The sequence below is a fragment of the Haliotis cracherodii genome, unplaced genomic scaffold (genome assembly GCF_022045235.1).
Source record: "Haliotis cracherodii isolate W230 unplaced genomic scaffold, xgHalCrac1.p SCAF_8, whole genome shotgun sequence".
NCBI classification, from domain to species: Eukaryota; Metazoa; Mollusca; class Gastropoda; order Lepetellida; family Haliotidae; genus Haliotis; species Haliotis cracherodii.
The window spans coordinates 54,686,502-54,708,579 of record NW_027266341.1 but is presented as its reverse complement, the minus strand read 5'-3'; the positions used below and the strand labels follow the sequence as shown (position 1 = coordinate 54,708,579).

Sequence of the window (22,078 nt, the reverse complement as noted above, 5' to 3'; positions counted from 1 at the left end):
GTGACCACGGCCAATGATGACCGGTACTTGCGTACCTTGCACCTCCGCAATCGCTTCCTGACAGTGACGTCATCGGCAACAAATGCCTTAGGTCACAGGGTTAGTCGACAGACAGTGGCCAGGAGACTCAGGGCTCATGGAATCAGGGCTTTTAGACCATACAGAGGACAGCTATTGACAGCGCAACATCGTCGTCTGCGATTGAGATGGGCCCGGACTGTACGACGTTGGCAACGACTTGACTGGCAGAGGGTTGTCTTCACTGACGAAAGTCGATTCTGTATGTTTAGGGCTAGTGGAAGACAACGTGTTTACCGCCGAAGGGGTGAACGGACGGCGGCGTGTTGCGTGCAGGAGGTCGTACCATATGGTGGAGGGAGTGTCAAGGTGTGGGGAAGGATATGTGGGCAGGAGAGGACACCGCTGGTCATCGTTGACGGGAACTTGACAGCTCAGAGTTAATTGGATAACATTCTTCGTCCAGTTGTCCTACCACTTCTCCAAGAGCAGCCACGTGGTGTCATTTATCAGCATGACAACGCTAGAGCCCATACAGCCAGAATTGTCACTAACTTCCTTGCAGCCAACAACGTCAACGACCTGCCGTGGCCTGCACGCTCACCCGACATGAACACCTCTGGGACTTGATGGATCGTCGTGTTCGACAACGACCACACTCTCCAGCCAACCGGCAAAACTGATCTTGGCCCTCCAAGAAGAATGGCTTCAAATCCAACGTGACCTCATCAGACGACTGACTTTTTCTGTGCGTTGAAGAATTTTTGCGTGTATTGAGGCATTTGGTGGTCACACACGCTACTAATGACTTGTTATTGAACGTGAGGGATTGTTTATGTACTCTGCCTATTGTCCATGATTCTGAAAGCTCGAGTTTTGTACAACACCCAACTTTGGGGGGCTCTGACGTCATTCTCGGTCGCGGTATGATTGTCATTTTCAGTGTTGATTATGTTGATATATTGATCTTCTCAATACACTTTACTTCATGCATGTATGTTTTGTTGTTTTTGAGCAAGAGTGATTTCAAACTCTGGTAAAGTTTCTTTTGGACGTCAGTTTTTTTAATTAGTTAGACCTCCGAAATTTTCACGTTCACTAAAGATTGACAGACATCACTTTAATGACGCAGATTGTAAACCAACATATTTATTTTATGTTTATCTTTACTCTGCACTTGTATACGTATGTATATGTGTATATATATGTATAATCAATGTCTGTAAATATGGAGTAGGGAAAGGGCCACCTAAGTTGGATAACTTTTGCCAAATCCCGTTGACCATATATGTCAATAAAATATGTTTAAAACAAAACACAATGGACGTAATTCATTTTTGGTTTCCTTACAAAGATGGGAAGTGCGCTATTGTGGGTCCATCACTTGGTTGTCTGGTTTGTCATGTTTGTCTGGCTACAGAAAACACCTACTTTTTATGCAAAGTGTGAGAGCTGCGGTTACTACCTGGTGGGACAGGACATGTGTACCCTTTTTGCGAACATCATCACCTGGTGTCATTACTTCTAATTTGTATAGTTCCATTCATATAATTTTCAACGGTATTTTCCCTTTTGGGCCTTATGGAATCTATGTCGGGAGATAAACGAGACCTGTTATTGGCTGGCATTGGCGTTAAAACTTGATTTGGTTACCAGACTCCCCAAGTATTGACAGCCATCACCCAGATATACCGCCTTATCAGTGCTACATGCTGCCAAACCATGAAACAAAAGGCTTCAGTTTAATGTAATGTGTATGCAATATTATCAAAGACAGGATGCCTATATTTCATTTGTGGCGACGAGGAACATTTATCAAGCATCGTTATCTTATTCTCACTTAACTATAATGTAGACAGTCTGTTCTATAGAGGAAGCAGGTACCACCCTTTTCAGAAGACAAGAAAAGTCACGGAATTGTGGTATGATTAGGATCTAAAATGTTCAGTTCGACTGATCTGCAATTGTTTTCATTCACAACCACCTTTGGAAACAGTGCCACTTAAAATGTATCGGTGGGGACACTGACGTAAGTCTACACATCGTTCCGAATAGTTTGACTTCTTTCTTTTTCCAACGCTGGATTTTAAACATTAAATCAAATTGGGTGCACCGCAACCAAGGTATCTCGACCAACGTGTATCTACTGACAGCAAATGGATATTGCTCAACTGAATAATATGTGTAGCTGATCCATGTTAAGCCATAACTAATATCGAATGCACAGTGAAATTGAAGCATGATAAAGTTGGAATCTCGAAAAAAGTCTCCTGACATTTTTATGAATAAACAACAGTTCCAGTAAGCCTTTTATATTTGACTTAGCGAGGTCACTGTTATCCCATCAATACGACCACATCTAGTATCGCATTACATGTTTCTTCATTGTGTGGGTAATCACATTTGAAAACGTACCTGTATGCTAGAGCTGTGCACATATCCGTTCTCATAGAAGTCTCCATTGGTGTTTTGCCTTCCCATAAGCCAGTTAGCAGCACGGGCAATGATGCGATCATCAATGAAGACATATTGACGAGCCTGGACAAATGTTTTCACAACAAATGCTGTCAGCCTGAAAGAAATAAACAAAATGTCAAATTAGCTATTATTTAATATAGATTCTGTAAGAAATTTGCCCTTTAAGATCAAACGTAAACCTAAATTCTTCAAAACTATACTTGCCAGGTGCTTCCATGGTAGTCGCTGTTCCCCCAGATTGAGAAGGAACCATCACTGTGTTGGTAGCTTAACTCATGCTGGAAACCTGAGGATGACGAATTCGACAATGAATAGACAAGGATGATATTGAGAGGTTATTATTTGGAAGTAGACTTTTATTCAAAACTGTTGAATTAAGTTACTTTCAAAGAATACTTGTAATTTTGCACAACTATAAAATTACAATTATTAAATGATTTACCTTCCTCCATGAATGGAACGACTTTCTGTTCAATTTTCCCGTCAGATTTCTTAGCACTGGCAAGGTATTTGAAGATGTAGACATCTTGGGCAAGGCCCATCATGTTCTGTTCTCCACAGCCGGTGGGCATCTTCAGAAGACTGTCCAGGCCGTCGAGACTGGGGCTCACCACGTGCCCTGTAATATAAAGTGGTAATAAAGTAATTAGTATAAAGTAGTGTGATAAATGTTTGTATCACTTGACAGGGATAACGGACAATGCCTCTTGTCTCTCCATGTCCCTCCATTGGTGTTTCCAACGAATAGGGGATAACTATCATTCTCTACCACATGTCCAATGATTCAAACATTCCAAACAAACACACCTTTAAACTTCACACCATTACATGAATACATTAAGAAAATTACAGGGAACATTTTTTTAAGAGGAAAACCCATTCTTACTTACCAAAAGCCCTGACTCTTGCTTTCTGTGAGTCTTTTACGATGTAGTTTGGAAGTGGGATGGACACAGTATTGTTGTAGGTGTTTCCAGACAGAAGATCGATGGTGACAGGGATGTTAGTCTCCTTTCTGATACCCTCTGGCTAAAATTGGATTTGAATAAAAGAAATGATGGTGTGGCATTTATGTTTACATTGCCCAATGTTTCCAGTTGATAATTGCAATAAAGAATAGACCCCCGTGAGGACTCCAGAGAAGACTCGAATCCCAGTGTCCCGTCTTGATCGTAAGAGCCGACTGATGAGCCGTGAGGTTGGGTGACTTAATTGGTTGCATGCCACTGCACCACGATTGCGTGTATCGTTGCTTATGATTCCATTCACCACTGCTGAGGCACGACGAATAACAGACGCAGTTATATGACTGACTGGAATAGAGTTGACTGTGGCGTTAAACACACTCGAATAATGATTAGAACAAAATAACATGTAGGTATTTAGGGAGACAGGAAGATTGAGATAAGAATGACGCGAGAGAAGGCAAAAGAGAAGGAGGACGAATCACATCAAGTAATCCCATCTGACATACGACACTCACCTCAACTGTGGTCTTTCTCTTTACTGCGTCAGCAGCTGCAGTGGAGCGTGCAGACACCTGGATGTCAAGTTGACCCAGGGTGGTCGGGACAATGGGAAAGTCAACGGTCATTGCATCACCAGAGGCGACCTGAAGGATTTCAGGTCTTACTAAGGCAGTAGAAGCGTCCGGCAACATTAATTATCCTCAAAAGCAATGCAAATGTATTAACTAAATCCTATATGATATAACGACCTACACTGTCATTTAAACAGATGAGTGTAATAAAATGGAATATGGAAAGCCAGTACGTAAGAATTTACTTACGCGAACTGTTTTAACTTGGTCTGCAGAGAAGGCCTTGAGACTGGCAGTTGATGGATCATACAGGATGTTGTCGTATTCATTGGACTTCTTCCTTGTCACCATCACCTAGCATGGATAACTCAGGTACAGCGAGTGTTGCAGTTTATTTTCACGAAATAGTCACCGATATTCTCAAAATAGAAAATCATTATAGTGTGTAGTCTAAACGTAAGCTTCAGATATCTCAAAAGCCATCTGAAAGCCAATTCCCTTCCACTGATTTACCCACCTGAATAAGAAACAAAAGAGACCAGTGTTTCAGTCTCATCTATAAATTTCGATGCAGAAAGAAGAGTGACAAGCAAGAGATATGACTTTAACTTCCCAACAGTCAACTTTCCTTTCATGTTGAGCTATAATTCCAACAGTTCAAACCTTTGGTGTCCACATTTGACATCTTTTTGGATGTACTCGAGAATTCTTTTTTTTGGACAATATGTGTAATATGACCCTTGCTCAAAAGTTTGATCAAGATTACAACATTCAAGGTCTTATTAAAACATCAAAACCGAGTGCGAAATCGGCAACACCGGAAGCGCTCGTTAAATCCCCATCATCATCATCATCATCATCATCATCATCATCATCATCATCATCATCATCATCAAAACCTTCTATGGTAGTGGTAACAGATTTTGTCTTGTAACATGTTCCCTTGTTATTTCAGGCGAAAATTGCCTTTGCATGTGTTTGTGATGAGTGTCATCGATGGGGCAGAATACGGTCACCCTTTTGCAAACACCTGGTATCATCACTATATGATAGTGAAATAAAAACAAATGCTTGTGATATGGTCGGACAATGCACTTAGCTTTCATCAGAGACTATTTAGGATTATTGAAAGGGTGTTGTAATTATCTTTGTAAAAATTGTAATTATTTTCGAAACAGTGGTGACCAAGAATTTACTTTTCTATACATTCCAAATTATTAGACTTACATCGAGATCAGTCTGCAGATAGTTGAAGACGCTGGCCTGAACCACAACTTGTTCACCCCGGATGACAGACATTGGGACATCAACGCTCACAAAAAATGGACGGAAAACCTTCATCTGAAATATATGTGAAAATAATTAATACTTCCATTCAAAGATGCTTTAGCTTTTGCTCCCTTCAAGAAAACATTAAATTAGTCCTAATTGTCTCTAAATAAACGAAGTAGGAAAAATAATGTTAGTGGAACAGGTAATAATATCTATGTATTTGTGCGAATCTATAAAATCTATGAAATGTATGAATACACAATGTCATTTAGAAAGTGGTCAAATGGAACTAATGTTGTGTTTGGGATAACGTTTTCTTAGTAAAGTACAGATTCTCGTATTTTCTCGGTTGCGTCCCGTCCGTGATTCGAACCCACACTGTTACAGTGAGGCACGTAATCGCCAGCACACAAAGTCAGCGATCTAACCCGCTCACCCACCGAGACTTCAACCCAAAAAATACGAGAATCTGTACTTTACTAAGAAAGTGTTTTCCCAACTATAACATTAGTTACTATGAAATGTAATTGAAACAAAGGAAGTACAATATGTTAAAATTAGTTTGGAGCTTTTAACTGTTGCTTTATCTACCTTAGAAGCTGATCCTGTAACTCCTAGCCCGGACACTGGGTTAACTGCGAATGCTGTTGCCAACCATGACGTTATGGTGTCAGGAACAGTTGCAGATATGCTTGCAATACCATTGGAACTGAGGGAAAGATATTGTAATGTCAATAAGGAAGGAATTCTTGAACTACATTGTTGTGGCATTGGAACTGAAGGCCTGACTTTCAGGATCAACTAACATCAATTCAATGAAGCAGCGGCGATAAAATACAAAGGATTGAAGTGTATACAATGGATTGACAAATGAAATACATTTATAGTGCCTTCTAATTCATATTTTGTTCTTCACAGACACTTAAAATATTTCCCTCGTTATGGTGTATGTTTTGCGTGTAGCGAAGAATAAGACGTTAATATTTCGAAATTTATCTCACCCAATGGTAGTGTTGGTCCATAACCATGTCTCGGGAAAGAAGCTCCTGACTCGTCCAACCTCCTTCAGTGGCTGAACTCCGAGTGGGTTTTTATTAGGAAAAGCGACCGCTGGCTGAGCTGTTGGCGCAAAATGAGCTATGCCGCCAATCGGATAAGGTGTTGGTCCAGCGTAAGGTGTTGCTCCAGGAAAAAGTGTGAAGCCAATAGCAGACATGGTTGGGGCATGGTAGCCAGGAGTGGACACTAAACATAGAAAGATTCCACTATGAGAATTGTGGCATTAATGTTGTGGAAGCACCTGATGGTTTTCACATTGCTGTGTTAGAGGGTGGACACTGGATCTAAAAACAATATATTGCATACAGTATGTGAACTGTAGATTGATTGTTAGGGGGCAAATCCTTGTTATTGAATGATGATTCATGCTTTACAAAGCTGTGCACGAAATACAGCTGTACGCAAACGATGCCAAGAGTTTCCTCGATATGTAGATCATCCCAGAATGAATAACATCAGCCTCAACTACCAATTTGGTACTTCTATTTCAAGACTATTCTATTTCTATTTTACTAAGTGTTTTATTGCACATGTAGCATTTACAGCTTCCTGTTAGATGTTGGAATGTAAATGTATTGTAAGTAAATGTGAACTTTTCGTTTTGATATTATCCATACCTGACCCATGGCCATAGTCAATGCCACTAGGATTGTTTGGGACGGTTGCATCAGTGTAGATTTCAACACTGGCATCCTGTAACCATAGTAAATATATATACTCCAACAACCACTTATGTTACATCTGCAGTTCGAGCAGTTACTTGAACAAATTATTTCTTTTAAAACTTATCCTTGTACATAATACATGTTTAATACAATTCTGATATACATGTATTGTTGAGAACTATTTTCCTAAATGAGGAAACATATTTGAACATATTAGATGTGCCTGCTGAGACCAAGTATGGAACAATGAAAACCTACCTTGAACACCTGACTGGCGTCTGTCTCCCCCTCATAGTTGTTGCTTACTCCGCGGTTGTCATAGTACTTCAGTTCAGTCTCCACCTAAACACACACACAACATTATTTTATAAGATCGTTTATAAAATCTTACAATCAATTAAAGAATGAAATGGATACTAAGTTCCCTTAAATGTAACCAAGATATGATGTTATGGTTAAGTTTGGTTAATGACAGCTGGAGAGTTTCAGTATTTTTATACAAACCATATCACTTGTGATGTCATTTCCACTGGCCAGGTGAGTCACAGATTGGTCAACAACGAGCAAGTTTACCAATGATTGTGGGTCAGCTGAAACCTTGACATCAATGTTTTCATGGGGCTGAGATTCGTTCTTGCTGAATTCAAGTGCCACCTGGAAATGCAATGAAATCCGTGATATATGTTTCATAACACAAAGGACACGAAACTGGTTTATATAATATACTATTTCATAAAAGCAGCGAGATATCTATGTTGTATGCATGATTCAAAAACCACTGCTATTATTAACAAAAATGCAAGATTAAGCTTCGTAATGGTGCATGTTATGTATGTACACTACTGCCTAGAAGCTCATTCCCCTTACACGCATGGGCAACGCGTTACGCAACCAGTGTGCATCGGGTTGGTCACGCGTGTGATACCCGTGTGCAACGCGTTGCACACGGGTGTGCACCCCGTCCGCCACTCGTGTGCAACGCGTGACACACTCATTAGAGGGGGAACAAACTTTTGACCAAAGGAGGACCCGTCTTAAGCTGAACCTGGAGGTGGTAACAAGGAGAGAAAAATTTGTTCTCCTGACGAAAAATGATAATACACATGAATTTGCTAATGTCTCCTTTCTTTATGTGATTTTGTGGGAATAACATGAATACTGTTGTGTTTAAATAGATCTGTCTTGTTTTATACGACCATTGCTTCTAAATCCGATTGTGTTAAGAGAATACATGGTCCTGGAACATGTTATTGCAATTGAAATGATTTTATTGTGATTTGACATTAACCGTCTGTAGTACGACTTTCAGTGATAATATGTATGAGGTTTGGCGGCGCATTGTTTTTATTGGACCCTAATTACTTTATGATAACTTGGACTCTTTATCTCAGCTCCATAGCCGTGAGGCTGGAAAAGAGAAGCAGGTAATTAATGAGGGTGGGTTATATAATTGAGGATACACTTGAGGGAGAGAATACTAATTACCGTACTACAGGAAGAGACCTGTATACGTAAGCGCAGGGTTGTGTTTTAGCTGGCCGTTCGATAATGGCCGCCAGGAGAAGTGAGCTTTGACTGCGTCATCTAAAATAAATAATAAGATACAGCAGTGTTATTTTCACGGGTCTGTTGAATAAACTCCCAGCGCTGCGGTCAATGTATCTTCTACTTGATCCTTGATCCAATATATAGTATTTCAACGTACAAAAGAGCACTGTTCTAAAGCAATTCCGCGGGAGTAGTTGTTACCTGTGCATTACTGTATTTTCCCAGTGAGCACCCGGATGATAGAGCAGAAATCTAGACTTGTTCGCGACGTGTGTTCTCGCCATTCGTAAGCGCATTTTTATTGAAAGTAGAAGGACGTATGGTCACATTGATCAACAAAAATGAAATACAGTTTTGGAAATGTAGGTATATTTGTGGGGAGCATCGGTAATGGTGATGCAGTTTTTGTAAGTCACTTGCATGGTAATTGTGCGATCTTTGTGTACACTATTTTGACTTGCAACACAAAGTAAATATTTCATCTGAACATTGCTTATTTTACCGTGTGTATATGTTTACATTCAAAATGTTAACAGATTTCACTAAGGAAATTTATTAAACGCCTAAATATTCAGTTCATTTTACAAATTAACTGAAAAATATGTCCATCTTTATTAATATGATAACGAATTCCAAATATTTGTTTATGTTTAATATCATCACCAAGTAGAGTTCTGTATTGTTTGGCTTCTTTTCTTAGCATAATTAATATATTGTGATATGTATAAGCTCTTTTTGCTCGTCTTTATCATTTTTAGTCAGTCGGTTAAATAAATGAATGGACTATTCAGTCAATTTGTAAAATGACTGAAATATTTAGATATTTAATAAATTGCCTGAGTGAATCATATTTTACACATTGACTGTAACATATACACGCTTATAAAAAGAAAACACTTGCGAAAACAACGTCTATCGCGCATCGAAAAACTTCCCAACCAAACGGAAAGAAACAAGAATGATTCTGTTCAAAGCTGCAGCGAATGAATGAAAACAAAATGCAAATATCATTATTACAACCTAACAAAGTTATAATGTATCCGGGAATATCAACATAAAGGAACAATATCCATTGCGTCTGCAGCTGTACAAAAATATTTATTCGATGTCAAATGTCTATGTGAGAATCAAATACTTTAATAATAATTATTTGGAAACAATATTTGGAATATATATGAAGTATATTAAAATATTAAAATATATCGTTTTTAAGCGTTATTTAAATGTATAGAATATTATAACCCGTGTTTGTTTCTTAACTGATCACCTAGTTTGTTTCAATTGTTTCACATAGGTGCCAAGTTAGCTGAGAAAGCCCACGTGACAACTATTTTTATAATGTCCACGGTTCTTTAAAACATACATTGAGTTAGATAACAATGAACAACCAGTCAGTGTATTATCGGTTACCCTTTGAACAAAGTATGTTGTTTTTACATCTGTACTTCACGCCATGATATGAGTGTATTGCCTAGGTTTAGTAAACTTACCTTCACATGTAAACACTTACTTTTGACATATCCACTCTGCAAGATAACAGTAATTATTCAATCAACGTATTTCCTGTTGATCCTTTGATGTCTGGGAATGATCAGTTGATTTACACAAAAAGTAAAGCAACTGACCATACATCTCTTGCTGGGCTGCCGCGTGCATATCACATAACTCACATTCCACCTCACTTCAAACCTTGATTTAGATTGAATAATTACCCCAGGTACAAGAAAGACCAAATTTGAACCTTTATAATCTGAGTGGTGCTACAACTAAGTATACATGTTATAAATTCATTAACTGAGCAGCAAGTGAATTACGACAAATACACAAGTGTAGGGTTATACCAGAAAATGTGGATGACAACAAGGGAGTAGTAATTGTATCATCCACGCAATCCGAAATCCGCAAATGCTTTCACTCATGGATACTTTTTTATTATTAAACTGTAACCATCAGGGGTATTTCAAAATAACGACACCCGATGAGCTTTCGCCGTTATTTGTCTGTTTGTTTAGGCTGAAGAAGTTAATTACCATGCGCCCTTTGTTGAAATCTTCATAGATCATGGGTAACCAATCAGTTTTCAAAAATGCTTAAGCTTATTTAGCTGTCCTTGCAGACTGGTAGCCCAGTCTCTTGTCACGCTCGGTTGCGTTAACGAGCAAATTGACTCACGGCAGCTAGAAAGCCCAAGCGGAAATCCAAAGGTCGTATTACCTGAAGAATCAACCTTCATTTGCGAAATATCTACTGCTCTCAAAATTAAAGTCATAACTTTCTAACCAAGGATTACCAGTTGAAACAGGTCGGTGCCTGAACATTCCCAGGGAAGACAGCCAGTGTCTACTCTGTGAATCTATCGCTGTGGGAGATGAATTGCATTATTTATTTCAATGTGAAGCTTTTCACCAATGGCGATATGAACATCTTAAATAAGCAATATCTTAAGTTTCCAAACATTTAAGAAAATTATGACCACTAACAGTGTAAGAAATCTAAAAGGCCTATCTAAATTCCTTAACATGGGTACAATACAATTGGTAAATTGTATTAGTATCCACGTATCCTATTTTTATATTATTTTTGTTAAATTGTACATAATAAAAATTGTAGATAATTGTATTTCATGTTATTCTAAGAATAAATGAGTTTGAGTTTGAGTCCGACACCCGAGAAGAAGCCAGAGATTAGTGCCTCTTTTTGAATAGTTTACAATCATGTGTTTTAGGGTTGCCTTAAACGTATTTTTATTTCAAAAGAAATCTGGATCGGTAAACAAGCAAAACTTGCTTATGTAATACCTCTCCAGGTAACAACTTAACAACAGCTGGATATATATAAGAGAGTGATGAACATAAACATACAAAATGCACAAATGAAATACACGAAGCCAATACACTGAAGCAAGTGGTGTCTGTGAAATAAGGTAATGCAGTTTTCCTTTACTATATGCATAAAATTAAGCTACTCAAACCTTTTGCTTTTGACAATGATGTCGTGAACTGATTTAAGAAGAGTCATGTTTGTAGAACTGATTAACTACTGCCACGTAATATCATTTTTAGACCATACCCATGTGTGTAGAAATACACAGTGTTTCTGATATTATCGTATTTTTTGACAGTTATAGAAAAAGTGAATTGCATCTTCAAGGTGATATCCACGAGTGCAGTCTGGTATGTCTGATACATGTCGTCTAAACTTATCAGCGTTTAAGTCACTGCATCCGAGCCTAAGGCGACAGTGGACAATTTGGCATGATCTATGAAAATATTTGAAGTCAAAATTTTTATTAGTAATTGCATCAGAACGATTAATTAATGATTTGATTTCTTTTAATGAGCGAGCATTAGTTACTTCATCGGATAGAGGGTTCCGCAGTTTGATCATTTCCAGAAGAAATTATTATTAAGCATAGGTCTGTGTTCTACATTTGATTGTTGGTATGTTGAATCTATTTCTAAGGTTATATTTGCTGTTATCAGAGAATTGAATATACACTTTTCAAATATTTTGGCTGAGCAACTTGTGAGTGCTACAGGTCTATAATTTGAGCATTCATGTTCATCGCTGACACTGACACCGCATCAGCCCGGCAGTGGACTTGACACAGTTATTTGCGCACCGATTATATAACTCCTACAGACAGGGTGGGGTGGTTGTTGAAAGCGAAACGGACGACCCCGTCTGTTATCTAACAAATGCTGTGCGGCGCCTTTGATCTTGCCTCAAAACATACACCTTATAGTAGTAAACGACGATCAGGATGGCCTGGAAATAAACACAATTCTGTCTGCCCAGTGTATCCACAATTAACTAGAATGCTTCATATCCATAAATATATATATAGAAAATAGATATTTGCCCACAGCAAATATTCATTTGCTTAATTGCATCAGTGTGGTTTATCAGAACATGTACAATGCTTACGCTTGGTGAGGCAGACTGAAATTGAACATTAGGATAACGTCAGCAGGGATAAAAGAGGTCATGCCAAAGAACTTTAATTACTAGTGGAAAAGTCAGACATTCCGATCAACCACTACAAGGCCCGGCCGGATCTCAAGGTTGACCAGATCAACACCCCAAAGGAACATCTCTACGTCAAACAAGGAGTCCCTCTCGTCATGGTGCACAAGAAGGGGGGACAGGACATCGAGTACGACATCACAAACTACACAGACTTGAACCACTTCTTCCAGAGTAGTGGCGTACCGACCTCAAACCACTTCGTCGCCAATACCGCCGCCCTCCTTGCCAAGAGTCTCTACCAGAATCCCAACCCCCAGGATGAGAAGCTGACCAAGAGACTACTAAGACTACTAGAAGGATACCGCCGTTAGACTTCTAGCCACACATGCTCGCCAGCCGACGCCGTGCCTTCCCACGCTTGCCCCCCCCCCCCCCCCCCCGCCCAAACTTTACCTTTACCATATTATTGAATATTCTTTTATCACCCACTCCCACCCAGCCAAACCCCAACCCCCTTAACTTTAATGGAATAGGCTGCAAACTTATATTTTTTTTGGGGGGGTGGGTGGGGGGGTGTTTTTTTCCCCTAATAGTATAAGTGCTTCCCCGTGTGCCAGATAGGCTTAAGTCGGAAAGCGCACGTTAAATCTCCGAGGTACTTATCTACCAGAACTTTATTTGTTGTTCTGGTCATACATAAATATATGTAAGTTACGTACATGGGGAGGCTAGATTATTTACAGCTAACAGCAATATAGTGCAAATATTATGTTCAATAAAAGAAAACGTTGATAGATCTATAACACACTTTTTGTACTATTAAGCAAACTGTGGACTTTTAAGACATTTTCGCTTATTGTAATAACATCTAGCTAACAAATCATGTCTATCTCTGAAATCCACAAGCATAGTTGCTGTCAAACCTAAAAAACATATTCAGGGAGGTCAGTTTTGACACTGGGCAAATGTAAAAATCACAAACCCTAACGAGATTCTGTCTACATGGTCACACCCGGTGATTGTGAAGATCTCAAATTCTATCAACAGTCAGACAGCATGGCTGTTCATATTCATTTACAACATCCTCTTATAATTAGTATAAAGGTGTCCCACACAAAACCTTCTTTTATTTATTCTTTCAAAATACAAAACAGAAAGTGGGGTGTGGGGAAATGGGACATATTCCTACGTGAAATAATGAGACATTAGTAGTGGTGACGGCTATATCATAATTGTACTGTCTACGTTATATTTGCAATCAAATGGAATGACTCGTGTGGGCAAATGAATATGTTCGTAATCCACAAACAATCATTTTAGTAATGGCGAACATTTACCAACCCGCGACAATCGTGTCAACACGGTGGTTCCCCTAGCAATAAACTCGAATCTAAATTCACTTCTGTTCTACTGTCGGCTAGCCACAATGACGGGACCCTAGTGGAATGGTTCATGCCATAAAAGTATAACAACCGAACACTAATTAAGACGGGCCGACCTTGTATTTACGGTCTGGTGAACACAGCTCAATGGCCGCTCATTAACTCAAATTTCACATCTCACTGTTTTGTTTTATCTCACTATTCATTTGATAAATTTGTCAACTTCAACTGGAACCCGGTCCCGTGTTACACGCGTGGCACACGCGTGTGCAACGGGTTGCACACGCGATACACACCCGTTGCACACCCGTGTGCAACGGGTGCTCACCCCGTGTGCAACCCGTTGAGCACCCGTGTCACATGCGTGTTACACGCGTTCTCAACGCGTGTTAGGGGAATGAACTTTTAGGCAGTAGTGTATAGAACAAGACGTAAACTTAATTTCATTATTTTTTTCTGAGAATTACAACCATTGTTCCAATGTCATTGTTTCATTTTTTCACTATTCACGAAGGGGCCAAAAGCAACGTAACGTCATTTTTATGGTTTGTCGCAAATATTTGAACATAAAATCATCTATTGTACATGCTACAAACGATATCATATGACGTTCCTACAATAGAGTAACTGAGCTGATGTTTCCAGAAAGTCGCATCTTTCTACGTCTTCTCACACAACAAAACTCTGGTCAATATAAAGAATTCCCTACTATCAGCTCCATATTACGAGTTATCTGTCACACAAGGCTCTGAACTTGCAGATCTAACTTACTCGAAACAGATAGTCCATACTTCACTGTTGCTCGTAAGTTATTATGTAAATTGTTCTTGTATGACTAATGCCATCAGCGTTGAGTTGGTATCATTACCTTGTTGGTATAAAGACCTTTCACTTCAAAGTTTGTGCTGTCCGCAATAACCTCGCCATCATCAAGTATCGAGTAGACAAGAACGCGAGCATGAGGCGCCATCTTGGGTGTGACAGGAAGAGTGAAGTTGAGGCTCTTCTTTATACCACCGTCTAGATGTCCGGCAGCAACAAACGACCCACGGGAGATAACCTTTACAAAGCAGATTGATACCATTTATAACAAGGGGATGACCTCATTGAATACTAACTGTCAGTCAATCAAAAGAACCCTTTCAAATGTTCTACATTGACAATAGCATAATACATATCAGAGGTGGTAATTCAATCAATAAGAAAGTAAGACTCGATGTTGATATTACTGACCTCATATCCTAATGTCAATTCATATATCCATCATAGGGGTCAGTCTCGATTACCATATAATGGCATATTTTAAAATAATACTAATGAGAGTAACACCATAGCCTGGCATCAACCATGGAAATTTGTATTACTCTTCACATACACTATTTGTGAGTCACTTAGGGGATCGGATCTATTTACCTCATACCAGACTGTATCGAGCGGCTGGGTGGAATTGATAAAGATATTGGCATTTTCTCCGGCCTGCAAATACAACAGACATAGGTAAACTCAGATAGGAATTCAAAACAGTATGAATTCTTATTTGATACGATACAATCGACATTAATCAGGTGTTGTTATATTTCAAATATACACAGATAATTAAAAATACAGTCAAACACCGTTGTGTCGAACTTTGATGTGTCGGACGCTCGGTTGTCTCGGAGCAAGATCTTGGTGTCTGCATATTTCTTCTATATTCAGCACTTTATCAAACCTCGGATAACGCGAAGAAGTACGTATGTGTTCCAAAGTAAATAATAACGAAATAAATATTATTTACTGTGACATTGGTGTCGTGGAGGTAAAGCTGTAGGAATGAATGTGACGGAGAGTAGGCTTTCTTTATCGTCCATTAAATCGATGTTTCTCCATAGAAGGACTGCAAAACAAATAGAGAAAGTGTTAGCATCAAACCCAAATGCTTATTTTCTTTACATGTAATAATGTGTAACCTGGAATTAATCAGCTCTGTCGTTTAACATTGCATTATATAACGTTCCATATATTTCGGGAATATCCATTGTGATATTAAAGTTAAAATATTTATTCTGTGCCATACACCCAAAGAACGAACGACAACAGATCCTTGATGTTGATATATGATTTGGCCTTTTGCATGAGTGTGTAAGTAACATCGCTAACAGGTAGCTGTACGGGAACGACCATTTGATATTCCTCATCCTCTGGTATCATAAGTTTGACGTCCTCAAGCCCATCGGCTGGAACTGGGAATGTCTGTTCGGTAATACCATAGGTTCCCTGGAAGTTCGAGTCACAGCTATGATACTTGTCCTGGTTTGGGACTCTGATACGGTACGTTACACATGGGTAGATGGTCACATTCTTCCCAGGGGTAGGCAGTGGCAAATCGTCTTGCAGGGAGATTTTCATCTGAAATTTAAGCAAAAGGTTCAGCGGATTATTTTGTGAATGACACTGCGGTTTCTATTCTTTACGTGAGCTTTTTGTTCTTCAATAAAACACTAAGAGTATATACCTAAAAATACAGTAAATGTCAAATGGAAAATACGTACACTTTATTTCGGATATTATTGGAGGCAGATGTTATGAAAATGGACACAATATGTACTGCACTTGTTCAGCACAAAGATGTTTAATTCATGCACAAAACGAAATGTTTATCCAAGTTCAGCACCAGGCATATACTTTACACCATCTGTTCTTAGGTTCCTGGAGATGTTCATAAACCAACACACAAACTGTAATATATTCGTACAGATTCACACGACGCTCTTACCGTGCCGCTGTAGATGAGGCCAGGCTTGAAATCGCGAGCACTGTATTCGAGGTAGGTCATCTTGATGGCATTGGTGTAGAAGGTGGCGATGGATGAACCGTTTAGTTTCTTGCCCGTCTGAGTCTCCGTCACGAAGGCCTGGATCTCCAGCTGCTTACCATTGAGGTAGGAGTTGAGGTGCTGAACCTCCACCATTGGGATCGTGAACTTACTTTCTCCATCAAGCTGTGCGGAATATAAACCCAAGAGATAAATAGGAAGTTCTATTTCGGCTATTTCCTATAAAATTAAGATTTTATTATACTTAACGGGTAAGGTAACAGTGAGTTTTTGTAGCTGTATACAATAAATACACTGACACTAAATAAATACACTGTCTCTTGACATGACGATGCTCACAAAAGATAGCGATATTGATGCATGTGAGGGTTAATAGATTAAATTTTAGTTTAGAGTTTAAATCAGCAGGTGTTTTGAAGATTTAAGAAAAGGATAATACATTCAATGAAACTTTATATCTCTCCATAAAAAAAACTGTATTGTACTTCAGACAATATGTATGTGTCAGAAAAAATATGAAGTTCATACAGGTAATATTAAAGTAGTTGTTGTGTAAGACATGAATGTACGTACCGGGAAGGACATGAGAATGGTTGGTTGCTCAGATGAACAAGATCCAGAATAAGATCCAACAATTTTAGCATGAATTTCTGCAACACCTTTCACTCCCTCGCCGAACGTATACCTTGAAAGAACATATGACTATATTCTCTAAAATGGACACAATGTATTGAATAAAGAATGAGTAAATTATTGATATGACGAATATAGCTTTGCATATCAAAGATAAATTTTAATAAACCATGAATATTTTAGTTTTACTGGAGATGTAAATCTCGATGTGGCATCTGAAGTCAGTTTTGTGTCATTTATAAAAAGAAATAAACACTTTACGATTCACTTACTTGGCACTGACTTTGCCCTTGATGTCTCGATCTGTTACCAGAGCAAAACTGGGAACATCGACAGTTACCTCGAATCTTGGCAGTTCTGGTTACGAATAAAAGTGGAGACTATGCACTACATTTATCACCGATAGCATTTACCACAAATTCATTTCTAAAATGTATAATGTTATTAAAAGCAGTTAATGTATTCTCAAAGTAACAAAATCTATATATTATTAAATATGTAGATTCAATATTATCGGGCCTACTTACTGTAGTTTGACACCTCAAACGTTCTTTCTTCTGTTGGTCCCTGTGAGGGTAAAGTACGTTTAGAACATTTTCCTTTTGTGATATGGTTAGCTATGGTAAAATACAGGAACATTCTCTTGTGTTGACGTATTATATATAATTGATATGTTCAGGTATTATATCATAGATGTGTTGTTTCAATTAATCCCAATAACAAGAAATAGAATAGAATGAGATTTGATCAAGGGATCCATTGACATAAGAGGCAATGGCCATATTTAACTTGAAAAGAGAAATCATATTGTGTGAAAGTTTTTGCATGTTCCTTACATTGGGTATGGTGACCCTGATCTTCCAATGTCCGAGAATGGGCATTGCACTGAGTTTGAAGGACATGGAGATGACACCAGTTGGGTCTATAACATCCTTCTTCAGCATCAACTTGTTGTTGCTGGGGTCCTGTGGGGAAGTCATGCACGCATATGTAATATATGGTGTTCTGGTCACCAAATATAGTTCCTCTTATAACTTCTATGCATCGATACAAGAGTATCAGCGATACCACAGTTACATTCGTTTGTCAATCACCTTGTATCCAAGGTAACACTCTCCATTATAATGAGAGAGTGTCAAGAAGACTAATCTGCTTCATAGGTCTCTTCTGGGGAGATATAAAAATATGATTACGAAAATATAGACTAAATATATGTGTCTGTTTGAGGCAGAGTAAAACAAACTTACAAACATCTCGATTGTCATGTTTCCGGTATAGGTAAGAAGGTCAGAGTACACGCAAATGCACGGAAGTTGACTGCAAGACAGATCAAATAGGTTTAATTTGTTGTATCAATGGTAGTATCTAAAGAATTCATTTTCTATCGAGTAAAGAGTCTTCAACAATTGTCAATTAATGCTTTAAAAATTTAAACATTCTCAAGGTTAGAAATGAGAATGCACATGGCATATTTCAAACTCACCCAGAGATCCAGGTTTGTATATGGCCTTGTCTGTCTGGATGAATGTTGACAGGTATTTGCTGTAGTACTGCAGGTTGTACATGTTGATGTGCTCCTCTCCAGAGCTCGTCTCTACCTGGACCTTTAGGATGTAGTTGTCTGACTTCAGGTCCTGTGGGATCTGTGGGATACAGACATGGCATGGATGCATGGCGACACTGGTGCTTGATTGTAGGCTATCGAGTAGAAAATTTGTTAACAATGCATAAAATATAATGGAAAAGTAGTGTATGTTTCATTATGCCGCGTGGACGTTAGTATATTAGAAATGCTTTCCTGATGGAATGGAAAGAGACTTTTTGTGGTGACTGTAGTATTTGAATTTTGAAGAGATTTAGTGTCACGGGATACCAGAAATTAGTGTTTTATGATGTATTTCTTCATAAAATTTGAAGATATTAAATCTTGTTTTTCTTTTCAAGGTGTCGGGTTTTGTTCCACTCCACACTGATCACTTTCTTTCTACATACAAATCGGAAATGCTTCTCGCATTGACAACATCAACAAGTGGGAAATTGGTCAAGACGTTTAACTTCAGCTCATATATATCGATAATCGGGTAGGATTCAATAATGATCAAATAACCAATTCCTTTCCACTGATCTACTCACCTGAACTAGAAATAACAGAGATAATGACACTGCCTCATCAGTTTCTTATTTAGAATGATAAACATCTACCCACAAAACTGTATGACAAGCTGTGTAAAACATTCATATACCTTATTCGACGTAATAAGCGCCCCGTCCTAATAAGCGCCCACGGCGATATTTGCTAATATATTGGCTAGTGAACAATCCCAATTAACATCCCTTCCAATTGATCATTGTACACAAAACTTATTTATTCGTGTATAATACGCACTCGTGTGTTATGTGCACACTTAATTATAGGCAATTCTATTCTGGAAAATATATCTGTCGTGTATAATACGCACACACTTTTCTTCTGTATAATTTCAGGCTGCCAGCATAAACCACGAAATTTACGATCTTTTCAACTCTCTTTTCTTTTCTCACCAAACTTATATTCTAATAAGAGCCTCCTATTTCTAATTCTGAGAGCGCCCTGGGCGCTTATTACGTCGAATACGGTAATGCTCCAGTTATCCTTACACAAGCATGTGTTTATGAATCAATATCAAAAAGTGATGACACCAGGGTTTCGCGAAAAGGAAAGCATATCCTGCACCAACGGTGGCACTCGTCACAAACACATGCAACGGCAAGTAATTATATCACCTGATAAACACGGGAAAATATAGAACGAGTCGCATCGGACATCATCTTGGCCACTGGTGCGTCAAATTAGTAAATGTCATCCATACGTCTACCATAAAACGTTTTGAAAGCCTCACTGAGGCATTGCATGTTCTAAACCCTGATGATTCATGAACACATACCTATATTGTCGGAATCATACAATGAACACTTCTTTTAGGAAATATCTGTTATGCTTACGGAAATAAATTTTCGTTTTTATCACAACTTACCGTCAATTCCACGACGCCTGCGTCTCCTGAAGAACAAATGTGCAAGTATTATTACATTTCAATTAATCAACTGAGACCAGGTATGTTACACATGTCAATTAAAGTTTCATAGACAATCGCCTTTCTCCACAGGGCTGCTCCCAAGATCTCAAAACTAAATCCATGTTCTAAGCTAATGTATACTGCATTTGTGTTAGAACTACTTATCTCGAAATAAATCACATTTAACAGTTTTAAAGACCCACCACATACGTACAAAAAACTAATCTTTAAGGCAGTTCAGATAAATAAAATATCTGTCAGCTGCTTTGATGCTATATTGCCCATGGCCTACCTCCAATAATGGTGTCCGAGGTGTTGGCATGGTCGACGTAGATACGTTCATAGTGCTCATAGGGGTAGTTGCTCCACTCCTGTGTCTGTACACGTGCTGTTACAGTCAGGTCCTGACTGGCGTTTAGGGAGTTGACCCCCAGACGCAGGGTTGTAGAGGGGCTGATGGTCTTAGGGGCAAGGATAAGAAAGGTGCTGCAAAAGAGATTGATAACAAAATGAAAAACACATTTCAATTAAATGAAGTACTACTTTACATATTCCGTACTCTACGTATTACAGCTTAAGTAATATTTTGACGATGTTTTAAAAGAAATAGTCATGGTGATTCTGGGCTAACAGATTCAGCAATATGAAACTTAACCCCGACAAAAAACGCTGTTGTATATTCTGGTTAAGCAAAGGTTATGAAACACTTTCCATAATGAAATAAATACATCATTTCTACAGTACATAAGACAGATTTAACAAGAGAGTTTACATTGCCTTAGTTCTAGTATTTGCACTTCATGACCAAGCTATTATTATTCGTCTCGAGCTGGTAAACGTTAAGCATTTGATTATCCGTTTTGTTTGGTATTTTATTGTCAGAATTGTCAATATAAGTATCTTAGATACTAGTATTATATGGTTACCCTAGAAGAATTTCCCCAATTGTGCTGTGCAAAATCTGCTACGAGACAACTCATTGCTATACAGTAAATTGTACCAAAGAACTTACTTTTTAGCGTTCACAACACTGATTAGTGTGAGTAGCAGTAGTTTCCACATGGTTGAGTTCCAGTTAGCGGACCCTTCTCTGTAACAAGTGAAACATTGCGGTCATTGTTCACTTAATGCAACATAGTATAATAGTATAACAGAAACAAGTTAAAACCAAACGATGGATTCCACAAAGAGTAGCTGACCATGGCAATTAACACAATTATTCCACATAAGTTTCAAATAGTAACGGAGTGCGCAAATTGGATATAGTTTACATGTGTTGTGTCCGACTTCACAAACTGCAAACTTACATTAACGTGTAAAATGACACAAGGCATTATCCAAGTTAATGTGTCAAAGATTCAGGCACTGTTTGCATGGTGCTGATAGTCTTTGCCTCTTTATCAATAAAATATGCTTCAATCATTTATAATTAAATTTTCGTTGTGTTCATGGAAATTCCTGCATTCTGATTAGCTGAATTGGTCACGTGTTATTGCATTCACCTCCCAATGAATGTAAAAAATTAAGCCACGCCCACCGCGGTGCACTACTTTTATTACTGCGGAATGTCGGGGAATCCCAATATGTGGGAATCCCAATATAAGTCGAGGGAATTCCCTTTCTGCTCACGTGTATCGTCATGC

At 38.5% G+C, this 22,078-nt stretch overlaps 1 pseudogene; it reads right to left on the bottom strand.

Annotated features, from left to right (window-relative positions):
• Positions 1 to 1,384: 1,384 nt before the first annotated feature.
• On the bottom strand, positions 1,385 to 21,497 carry LOC139451066 (CD109 antigen-like; annotated as a pseudogene).
• Between the last annotated feature and the right edge of the window lie 581 nt (positions 21,498 to 22,078).